Source organism: Protopterus annectens, chromosome 5.part0 (assembly GCF_019279795.1).
Source record: "Protopterus annectens isolate FY-2018-M chromosome 5.part0, PAN1.0, whole genome shotgun sequence".
Lineage (NCBI taxonomy): Eukaryota > Metazoa > Chordata > Ceratodontiformes > Protopteridae > Protopterus > Protopterus annectens.
In genome coordinates this window covers 311799708-311812080 of record NC_056735.1, presented here as the reverse complement: position 1 = coordinate 311812080, position 12373 = coordinate 311799708, and the positions used below count along the sequence as shown (strand labels likewise).

At 42.2% G+C, this 12373-nt stretch overlaps 1 protein-coding gene across 1 annotated transcript in view; it reads left to right on the top strand.

The window, feature by feature from the left end:
- Nucleotides 1-12373, top strand: part of ACOT9 (acyl-CoA thioesterase 9) — an 825297-nt gene that overhangs the window by 468947 nt on the left and 343977 nt on the right. The gene's annotated exons all lie outside the window — the stretch shown is intronic.

Sequence of the window (12373 nt, the reverse complement as noted above, 5' to 3'; positions counted from 1 at the left end):
GTGGTCATCCAGGCAACAGATGTCCATTTACAACGTCACGATGGATGCCTACATTGAACACACTGGTTGACTGTCTTGAAGGGTGTATTGTCTGTGGCTCGTCCTGTATCTATGTAGTGTTGTTGTAGTGTTCCGTAGATATTTAGTTGCCCCGATCACACCACTGCCATGTGTTTGCCTACGTCTACCGTGGGACAGTAATATGCTTTCAGACTGCTCACTCTCTATACATTCCCTATCGGCGTCCTTGCCTTTGCGGATGATGTAATCCACCTAGAAGTATGCCTCTGAGAGTGCTGTGTTCAGTAATCTCGGTAGCGCATTCTGTAACTGCGGAATGCTGTAGTGTGATAAGGTAGTTAGGTGTATGTTCGACTCCCAGCCCTGCCAAGTGTGTGCCTTTGTGTGTGTGTGTGTGTTTCCAGCTGCCTGGGGACAGAGTAATGCTTTTAGATGCCTCACACCACACACATTCCCTTTCAGCGTCTTTGCCTTTGCGGATTATGTCACCCACCTAGAAGTATGCCTCTGGGAGTGCTGTGTTCAGTAATCTCGGTAGCGCGTTCTGTAACTGCATAATGCTGTAGTGTGATAAGGTAGTTAGGTGTATGTTCGACTCCCAGCCCTGCCAGGTGTGTTCAGAAAGCCAGGAGTAACAAATCCAAGGGCATTATTGTAGCACCATTCAAGCCTTGACAAATGTGGCTTCCTCTGCAGTGGACTGATCTTTTAGAACAGACTCTTTACCTTAAGTCCTCCAAAACCCTGTCAAGTTTCCACCGAATCTTCTCTTTGTGTGAATGTAATGTTTCTCCATGTACATTAATGGGCAGGGGACTCTTTTTGCTGACACAGGGTTTTCCAGAGCTTTAACTCTGCCCAGAGACCCAGTACTAGAATAATGTACAAGAGTGAATGGGCATGTTTTTCTGTGTGGGCTAAATCTCCTTATCTGTTCCAGAGCCAGTAGTTTTACATTTCCTTTCTTAGGTTTTTGATGTTTGATACAGGCTTACATTGTGAGTCTGTAAAGTTTCACCTTGCTGCCATATGTAGCTTCCATTAAGAATGTAGAGAGTTATTGTTTTTTTGTGCCTTTAAAGGTTTATAAAGCTTTTTTGAGAGGTACTTTCTGCATCTGGCCTGCTGTCAAGGATCATGTCCCTATATGAAATTTGTATCTCATTTTGCAGAAGTTAACCCTTGATCATTTTGAGCCTGCTGTTAAAAGCCGATTTGAAGTACTTGTCCTGGAAGACTCTTACTAATGGCCATTACATCTGCTAGAAGAGTTTCCAAAATTCAAAATTTATGTGCAAACTCTGCTTAAATTAAGGAAAGGGTATCACTGAGGACTAATATCTTTAGGCCTAACACAGCAACTGTGACAAACTTTAATCATTGGGTCTTTCCTGCTATTCAAACAGAGGTGGATATCTATTTCCTTACATGGATGTCTGCAGGCAGCTCAGATTTTGTTTGGAAAGAACTTATGAGTAAAAAAAGATTCATAACTCTTAACAAAAACTGGGTTCCAATGTTACAGAAGTTTCTCTGGCTAAGTTGGTGGTTTACTGACTGTATCAGACTTTGATACAAGAAATTTAAACAGTGTGTTTCTATCTCTTCCTGTAGCAGTCAGCTACTGCAGTGGTGACCTCTTAACTTTATTTCATAAGTTATATAACAGCTACATGGGCTTCACTGAGTAATTTCACAGGATACTGTAAGCTGGATGTGACCTCCAGGTTTTTAGCTTCCTTTGGAGCCACAGTAATCAGAAGTATGTTCTCATGATGAGCACTCAGGCGGAAAAGCATGGTACCCTAATGTTCTTCATGTTTCGCTGTTGCAGTCATCTCCTGTGGGGTTATCCCTGCTGTGGATAGCCCTCAGCCGGCCCAAATACCAGAGCCAATGTTTTTCTGCATCAGCTGCTGTCACTTGTAGATTGACTTTAGGTCGTTAGTGCTATAAAGCAAGGCAGCTGATGCCATTACATCAGTCTTTCTTGCCTTGGAGCCCATAGCAAAAGCAGTTCGTAAGTGCACCGGTCGGTTGCTACCAGAGCTCGAATTACAGCTGAAAATGTCTAAAGCTAAGTACCCCATTGGGGATCCTTTTTTCTTGCACTAACCGATGTCTGAAAAATTTAACAGTTGTCTCGCCTGTGGAAAGCAGATCCCACACCGAGACTTCCATTCATACTGCATCACTTGTTTAGGCCCAGACCATGACGTCCCCCATTGCCGGTTCTGTGCCCTCTTTAATGCGAGAGCTATTCGTCGTACAGCTGTTATTGTAGACAGGTATTTTCATCCTCCATCTTCACAAATGGCGTCCATCAGGCAACAATCCATGGACATTCCAAAAAAACTTAGGGATAAAGATAGAGACAGACCACACAAGGCTAAGCCTTCTGATGACTCTACTGCTAAGCAGGTCTTTGGTTCTCCGGAATTCAGTGAGGTGCTTTTGCAGCCCCTGATGCCCGATACAATATCGACGCAGGCCTCTACCAAGGCCCTTTCGGAGTCTGGTATGCCGCAGAAATCTTCTTCACTTCAAAAGCAAAGTCTCAAATGCTTAATAAAGACTTATCAAGAAGACCTGATCATAATTCTTTGTAGTGCAAGAAATTTAATCTGTATCATGTAGTACCAGGTACAGAAAAAGGCGTAAGAACATGATGTGATTTACAGCTTTGAAAACCATAAAACACTTAACATTGCCAATGACTTTAAAAGCTGTTAGATACTTTGCTGTGCTGCAGTTTTGTTGTGTGTCTTACAGTGACTAAGTTTTTAAAATTGTTCACTTCTCACGTCTGTCTGTAGTGGATGGTGGTGGACACTGTTACACTCTAGAAGGAGGCTAACAGTGCTGACGTTCTTAGCAAAAGCTTGTTAAGCAGCCTTTTTTTTTCTAAGCACTTTTTTCATGTTAGAAGAGTGCTTAACAAGCCTGTCTTTTTCCCGAAATTCCAGTAATAATCATGGCACTCTATGTACTACAAGAAACTTGTATACTTACCACAGTATTACACGTGTTTGAGCAGATCTATCTTTGTCAACATACCCCCTTTTAATCCGCCTTGGGGCTGATGTCGTTTGGATTTATTGTTGTTGATACAGTTGTTTCTGCTACTTCACTTTTGAGCAGTAGACCTGATATCTAAAAAGGGAAGCTATCTGGCAGATTGTTATGGGTAAAGAGAAGGACCAGACACTTTGGAAAGTTTTAGCTGACGAGTTAACCAAATGCATGTGGTTTCAGTCATTACAGTTGACAAGGATGGTCCTGCTCATCCAGATCTGTTTTCATGGAAGTAACATAGGTTTTGTTTACTTAGTAGCCCTTTTTACACTATTACCATCAGCCAGGAATTATAGATTAATACGCACCAAAACAAGCAGATATAAGAACATTTTTTTCCACAGGCCATCAAGTTCTTAAATGGTTAACTCAGCCTTATTAGACTGGGGAATTCTTTTTTCCAAGCCTCATTCTGCAGTATTGTTTTACATATTGTTAATACTTGTTTCTTTCAGAGTTTATTTCAGCATTTCTTGCACTGAGTTGCACTTTGCACCTTGTGTATGTATATTTAGATTTCTTGTTCTTAATAGTTGCATGAATGTCATTTGTCTTGTTCTTAATAATTGTCATTTGTCTTGTTCTTAATAGTTATGTATGTTGTTCGTGTAATTCATACTTGGAGAGTCACTGTAACCAGTTATGTGCGCATACATGGCCAATAACTGCGAGTCTGATTCATTGTGGTCTGATTTTGTCTGACTTAAGTCTTTATCCAAAAAAATTCAAGTATAATAATGTGGCATGGAAAGGATTGCAGCAGGCATCCGTATACGCCACACAGATTTCTTACCTGATTACGACTTTAATTCATTACAGCTGAGTGACGCCTCCAGGTGTTTCTGCAGTTACAGCCTACTGACACCTCTAGGTGTCAAATATTGCTTGCTCATATTTGTATTAATAATTCCAAAACCATGCTACATACAAGTATTAAAAGATTTCATCTTAAAGCTTGCACAGTAGCCAACACAATTGTATTGATTTTTGACCTCTGTCTAGTGCATGTAAAGGGAGATTAATTATTGTTCATATATTTATTTACATAGTCGTTCATTTCATGTCTTTCTAAATATATTGTCAACCAAACAGCACAAACAGAACTGCTTAATCTCAAATGAAAGCACATAGTTGTATAAATAAAATACTGCTGACAGTACTTCTGTAAGAGTAGTTGCTGAGATATTGCAGGCTTTTTACAAAATATTACAAACTTAATAATTATAGTGTTAACTGTGACTTTAGGTTCCAGGTCTTAAACTGGATTGTATAAGAATAACACCACTATAAAACCAGTTTGTGATGAAGAGTTTGCCATTTACATTTCTTTAGTAAGCTCTATGGTTCCAGAGATATGAAAATTTGTTAGAAATGTGAGGGCATAATTTAGATGTTCTTCATTCCACATTGCTGCAGTCCTAACTATTGGGTAGTCCGCTGTCCAGTCGGCCCGAATACCAAAGTATATGGCTGACGTCGGTCAGGGCGTCGATGCGTCAGGGTACTAATGCGCATGACCGGCGTCATATCCTCAGTCTTTTGCCCCATGGTCCGATGCAGAAGCAATTTTGCGAGTGCAGGTTGGCGTTCTGAAAGTTTCTGAAGTCAGAGTTTCAGACCGAATCAAAGTTGGCTAAGTACCCCGTTGGGGAATATTTTGTTTTATTCTTGCCTCAGTATTTAACCGGATGTCAGAAAAAGTGAATAACTGTATTTCTTGTGGGAAACAGATACCTCATAGGGATTACCATACTTTGTGTATACCTTGTTTAGGGCCTGAGCAGCGTTGTTGGATGCCGCTCTTGTGCTAGATTTAACAAACGCACTATTAAAAGAAGGTTAGACTGTGCCAGGTTAGTGTTTGGGAAGCGTTGTAATTATAAAATGCCGTCGGATGCTCAAAGATAAAGCAGCAAAGCCTAGGGTGGAGGAACCGACAGTCCCCGTCGGTTCTTTGGAAAACTCAGTGGAGCCGGAGGTTTTGCCAGGTGTCTCTTTGGAGTCTCAGGGAGAGACTTTACTGTTACAGGATGTATTCTCTCAGGAAGTAGGCCAGGCTGAGGGGGCTTCTCAGGTGGCTGTTCTTCCCTCTCTTCCTAAGGTGGTTAGAGCCTCCCTTCAGTTTCCAAGGCTTCTTTGAGGGGCAGGCCAAGTTTAGCTTCTGTGGGGGTTTCTCCTAGTGCTTCAGGATCTTTGCCTAAGAAACATATGCTTAAAATGGCAGAGGATTTGATTACTATGATTAGGGGTTCTATGCCCTCCTGATAAGAGGCCTAGGGTGGAACCTGAGTTTGAGAGTTTTGAGCAATGCTCGAGGCTTGAGTCTTCTGAAGACTTGCAGGAGTACCCTCCTTATTCTGATTCTGATGTGGATGATTCTACTCCTTCTGCTTCTCCTCCTGAGGATTTTTCATTTTCAGAGACTCTGCATTCCATGAGGGAGCATTTTAAATGGGAAGGTCAAGATTTCTCTGATTCCAGGAAAAGGCTTAGGGAATTCTTGTTTTACCCCAGCATAGGCCTTTAGCTATACCTCCTGTTTTGAATGTGGTGGAAGATGTGTTTGTAGAGGCTTCCCTGAATCCTGATTCTTTGCCTCCTGCCCCAGTTAAACCGGATAGGTATTATAGGGTGCCTGAAGCTCATAAGTATCTTTTAAGAGTCCTAGGGCAGACCCAGAAACTGTCTCTCAGGGGCCTAAAGGTGTGAAGGCCTCAGTTGTTAAAAATCCTGTCCCTCCTGATAAAGAGGCAAGGGCTTTGGATAGATGGGGAAAGAAAGTGTATACTTCTTCCACTTTAGCCATGAGGGTTGAATTGTCAGTTTCACATGTTAAAATATCAGAATTATCTTCTTTCACAGCTGAAATCTAAGGTGGATGCTCTGGCTGAAGGTATTGAGTGTAAAGAGTTGCAGGATTTAGTTCATGTGTCTGAACAGGTGGGTAAACATTCCTTGCAGTGTGGTTTTGATGCTGTGCAGGCCTCCTCCAGGGTGGCTGCCACTGGTTCTGTTCTTCGTAGGCACGCCTGGCTGAGGGATCAGAATTTAGCTGAGCATGTTAAGACAAGGATTTTGGATGCTCCTTTACAGTCTGATGTGTTGTTTGGTTCGCCTGTGGAAGCAGTTTTGAAGAAAATGGAGGACAAGGCTAAGTCTATGCAAACTGTTAAAGATTTTTGCAGGTGCAGCCTCCAAGTTTAGTAGAAATTGGCCTACTAAGGGATGGACTTATCCTGCTTATGATTCCCAGTCTAGGGGTAGGTCTAGACGTGGTAGGGGCAGAGCTCAGGGTTCTTTTAGGCCTAGGACAGGGAGTTCCCTGCTCAGACTTCTGGTGAGGGCAGGGGTCAGTCCTTTCGTAAGCAGACCCAATGACCTGCCTTTTCCGCTGCCTCGCCTGGCAGCACCTTTGGGAGGAAGGCTGTCTCTTTTCAAAGAAAATTGGGATTTAATTACCCAAGACAGATGGGTTCTGGATATTATTCACCACGGTTACAGGTTTTATTTCCATACCTTGCCTCCTTTCAAAGGCATGCCAGACATTCCTCCTCTTCAAAGAACAGAGGCTCACAAGCAAATTTCTCTGTTGCTCCAAAGAGCAGCCATTCAGTCAGTTCCTGTGCGAGCAAGGCGCCTAGGATTTTATTCTCGCCTGTTGCTAGTACCAAAGAAGGGGAACACGTGGAGACCAATTCTGGATTTATCTATCCTCAACACTTATCTGGACATTCCCAAGTTCAAAATGTTGACGTTACAACAGCTTTTACCTCTGCTGGGCAAAGATCACTGGATGGTAACTTTAGATCTCAAGGAAGCTTACCTTCATGTGCCAATAAGACTAAGTTGCAGGAAGTATCTGCGTTGAGCTGGAAATTCTCATTATCAGTTCTCTGCATTGCCCTTTGGCTTATCTACTGCCCAGAGTATTCACAAAGGTTCTGGCTCCAGTGATAGCTTACTTCAGGCTAAAAGGAATCCAAATCTATCCTTACTTGGACGACTGCCTGATTCTGGCTCAAGAAAAAAGATCTTCTACAGCATCTGGAATATGTCATAGCAGTGCTAAGATGCCTAGGGTATTCTGTGAACGAAATAAAGTCCAGTCTAGTACCCTCTCAAGACATGTGCTTTCTGGGTGTGAGACTGAATACAGCAGCCCAGATGGCCTTTTTAACCCCGGACAAACAAAAGAATCTTTCCAGTTACTTCCATCATCTATCTCTTCAGTCCGGGCTGACTGCAAGGACAGTCCTTCAAGCCTTAGGGTTTATGGCATCTTGTATTCTGGAGCTTCCCAATGCCAAACTGCATATGAGGAAGCTACAATGGTATCTCAAAAATCTGTGGACACAGCACTGCCAGGATTTGGACACTGTCATTCAAATAATACCTTGCATTCAAAAGGAATTTTTGTGGTGGGCTCAGGAATGTCACCTAAACAAGGGACTCTCTGTGACCCGGCCAGAGGCAAGTCAGATTCTAACGACAGATGCCTCAGATATTGCTTGGGGAGCTCATCTAAATGGAAAGTGGATACAAGACTAAGTGGCCTGCCAGACTACAGCATCTACATATCAACATGAAAGAGATGTTAGCAGTTCAGTTTGCATTAATTGCTTTCAAGGAGTTACTTCTTCCAGGGCAGGTGTTGATTCTAACAGACAACACAACTGTCATGTGGTACATCAACAAACAAGGGGGAACACATTCTTACCCATTGTGCAGACAAGCAATGATTTTATGGGAGACTGCGCTCAGTCTGCAACTAACTCTTCGGGCAAGGTTTCTGCCGGGAGCACAGAACTCCTTAGCAGATGTATTAAGCAGACAAATCATGGATCCCCACAGTGGAAACTGGATCTTCATGTATTTCAAAATTGACAGTGTCATGGGGAACTCAGACATAGATCTGTTCGCTTCTCCACTAAACCACCAGCTGCCAAAGTTTTGCACGAAGGATTTCATCACACAGCTTGGAAAGTGGATGCTCTTTCTTTCAGTTGGAAAAACTTCATGTGTATGCCTTTCCACCTCTGCCTCTTCTTCCAAAGGTGCTTCTAAAGGTCAGACAAGACAAGCCAAGGATGATTTTAATAGCTCCAGATTGGCCTCGGCAGCACTGGTACCCATTACTGAGGAGTCTGGTAAGGAAGCCTCCATGGCCTTTACCCTTGATTCCACACCTGTTGTCTCAGAGGACGGTCATCTGCTCAATGTCAAGCTTCACTCTCTACATCTAACAGCCTGGCATATTCTGTTTTGAAAGACAGCAGGTCTCAGCTTCCTCAACAAGTTTTAAATGTGATTATGGAAGCCAGAAGACCTAGTACAAGGAAAGTGTACAGAAAAATGGAAGAGATTTTTGTTTTGGAGTGCAGCAAACAATTTGGAGATTACTGAGCCAAATTTGAGTGTGGCTCTTCAATATCTTACTGAGTTACTGGACAAAGGTTTGTCTTTCTCTTCCATTAAGATTCATGCTGCAGCAATTTCAGCTCACTATGATTGTGACCCACCATTGTTTTCGCATCCTTTGTTCAAGCAATTTCTTAGAGGGCAAAGAATATAAGACCCCGAGCTCCTACTCCTGCTTGGGATCTCAATTTTGTGTTGGAGAAACTTACTCTACAACCTTTTGAGCCTGCGCTACTGCTGAATTGAAATACTTGTCATGGAAGACTGCTTTTTTGTTGGCCATTACTTCTGCAAGAAGGGTTTCTGAGTTGCAGGCCCTTATGGCAGTGGAGCCTTTTGATTTTCATAAGGATAGGGTATCTTTACGTACTAATCCTTCCTTTATGCCTAAGGTGGTTTCTAGTGTGGCTTTAAACCAAACTATTCATTTGCCTACCTTTTATGCAGATCCCCAAAATAAAGGAAAAGATTTTGCACACTTTAGATGTACACAGGCTATTGCGTTATTATTTGAGCAGGACTAAGGATTTTAGGCAGTCTCAGCAGTTGTTTGTTTCTTTTGCTTTGAGTTCAAAGGGCAAGCCTGTGTCAAAACAAACTATTTCTAGGTGGATTGGGTGTTGCATTACTTTTTGTTATTCCCATCATGGCAAGGAGATTCCAGCTGGGATTAGGCCTCATTCCACTAGGGCTACTGCCACTTCCACAGCATTTCTAAAGGGTGGCAACTAAGGATATTTTGGAGGCAGCTACTTGGAGTTCAGTGCATACTTTCTCTAAGCATTATCACCTTCCTCTCTACTCTAAGTCTAGGGCTGGTTTTGCCACAGCTATTTTGCAAGGCATGTTGTCAGTTCCTGCTTCCTTATGATTTGCCAGCCTCCCTTACCTCTGCTTTGGGATTCTACCCAATAGTTAGGACTGCAGCAATGTGGAATGAAGAACATAGTACAGTTTTGTACCTACCATAAATGTAGATGTTCGAGGATCCACATTGCTGCAGTCAATACCCTCCCTCCTTCCCTCTGTGTTTAGGGGTGGTTGTGTAGGTGAGGTTATATTCTGCTGATTGTGTATATATTGTATATATATTTTTTGGTGCAGGTATTTTGGGAGTTTTTGGTTTTTGGCCTTATCTTTTCAGGGTCTTCTGACATCTGGGGCAAGAAAAGACTGAGGATATGACGTCGGTCATGCGCATTAGTACCCTGGCGTACTGACGTCAGTCTAATGCGCCTGACCCGCGTCATATACTTTGGTATTCGGGCCGACTGGACAGCGGACTACCCAATAGTTAGGACTGCAGCAATGTGGATCCTCGAACATCTACATTTATGGTAGGTACAAAACTGTACTTTCTGTCAAAAAGCTTAGGCTCTTGGTCATCAGACGCTACTCTGTAAACTTCCACAGCATCACTGGAGGGAATGAGTTAACACTTAATGAAAGAAGGCAAGTTATAGTATTTTTAAGAGCACTAGTAATGAAACTCTCAGTATCAGGCTTTTCCATGCACAGTCCATTGCAGAGCAAATTATTTTTGTGCCATTTTCCAAATTGTTATTATGTAGAAACAAATTATGTTCCTACAGGACTTCAGTACATGTATACTGCTGTTTTGTAACACCCTCAATGCTCTTCATGTCTATTTCATTGAAGTAGAAAAGGTCTCTGTCTTTTGTTTAAGCTTTTTGAAGTTAATATTGCTGTGTTCTGTATTGTATACAACAATCTTGCAGCATACTGATATTGTGTGCAAATACAGCTCAGATTGTAGTTGTGGCTTCACTCAAAATGTCTTTTATACCGAGTACGGTAACTAGGGCAGGATGAAGGGGGGAGGGTTGTCTGTCCCAGGAGCAGACTGTTAGACGCCATGATCAGCAGTGCTGAACATTTGTCAATCAGGCATGAGTTCACTACCATGATTCATTGAAACAACCACAGCTGATAACACAGTTAATTGAATTAATGTCATAGCCGGCTTTAGGCATAGGCCAACTAGGTGGCCGCCCAGGGAGCCGCTCTAGCAGGGGCGTTTTCCAGTAATTTGTAAGTACCTCACAAAAAGGATCCTAGGCCTTAAACACATGTCCTGCATGGACAGACTTAAGAAACTTCAGCTGTTCTCAGTCTCTTATCGTCTACTTAGAGGTGATCTCTGCTTGACTTACAAAGCCATGTCTGATCAAGCCCTACTTGAAATGCTACACCTAAAGAAATCCCAATCCCCATCCGCCACATACTCCAGAGATCACACCCTCATCTCCCAAAGACTGCCCATACTCAGGGCCATTAGCCTAGTACACATCTATAAACCTATGGATAGTGAATATAGACCTGGATGGGGGCACCAGGTGGTGGTGGTGGGGCACTGTGGAACCCTTTTGCCTAGGGCACCAGGTGACCAAAGTCCGGTCTTGATTAATGTGTTTAGCAACTGTGTGTGTGTGTGTTAGTAGCTGTAGCAGGATGGTTGTATACGCTCATTGCTATGGTTCAGCAACTCGGTGGCTTTCTTTGATCTTCAGAAAATCTTTTGAGTGGGGAGTGCCTAGGGTGCTAGTTGGCCTAGCTGCAGTGCTTTTCCATGCTTCTAAGCAGCCCCCCTCATTTGTTTCCAGCTTTCACAGAGCTGCATGCACTTGTATGTTTCCCAAGTTGCAGATACCAAGTGCAGGATCTGTGGGTGACACCACCAAAATACCAATTTATTTTAAGTTAGATTGCAACATGGAAGTGACTGAAAAACAGTTTTAACAAATTGTACAAGGAGAGCTGTTTCATTTATATGCTATATATTTACTGACTCTGCGTTCCCCAAAATAAGTGTAACTTAAAGGGACACTCCCAGAGTCTAGAATTCTGACTGAAAGAAACTTGTCCTGATGCCTCCCAGTTGTCACCACCCACTTGCCACATCATCATCAACCCTACTCTTGGTTTCAATTATACTTTGTGCAGCCCTGTTTTCATTCCCTCTGGTGAATACATTTAACAATATTCAGTTCCTGCCCAAGCTCTCAGTCCCCATATCACTGGAGAACAATAAGGCTATTACATTTTTGTGTGTGTTTGTGGTGGGGGTGAGTAGGCAAGACTCTCAGTGTTTACTTTTTATGAACTCGTCAAAAAGCTTATCTTAATTATGCAACTTATTTCCTTTATTTTTTTCTGCATAACGTAACTGTGAGCAATATAGTCAAAAGAGTACAGTTAGTGAATTCATACTCATTCTTAGCAGTCTCTTGATGGATTCCCCTTACTCTATAATAAAGCAGTCTCAGAATTATTATGTATAGCTGTCATAGGTTGCCGTACTGTACAGCCCCTACTGTGACAGTAAGTTTTAGACATCATTGTATAAAATAAACATATTGCTTGTGTCACACACACACATATGAATCTATTGCATGCATCACACACGTTTTTTACAGCAGGTCAGAAAACCATTACACTTGGCTAGTATTCAGAGATGAAAAACAAAGCATGAAAAAAAAAGAAGACTGCTTTTAACTGTTGTTCAGAACTTTCATCATTCTGATGCTTTCTACAGAGCAAGTGGCAGTCATACATGACATCATAGCATTTAGCTAGCATTCAGAAATCCGCACAAATTAAATATGAATTGAACAGAAAACTATGTTTATTAATGTTTTAGCTTTGCATTGCTGATATGCTTTCTTGCAAAGTAGTAGAAAATAAGGCCATAAAATTCCTGATGGGCTGCTTTTCTCTGAGGATAAAAGGCACAAGTGAAACTAATGAATGACTTAGTAAGAACTGTTGTGAGTACAACTTCAGTTTGAGATGGAATTTGACTAAGACCACTGTAATTTCTTGTAAGCACCCCTCCCCC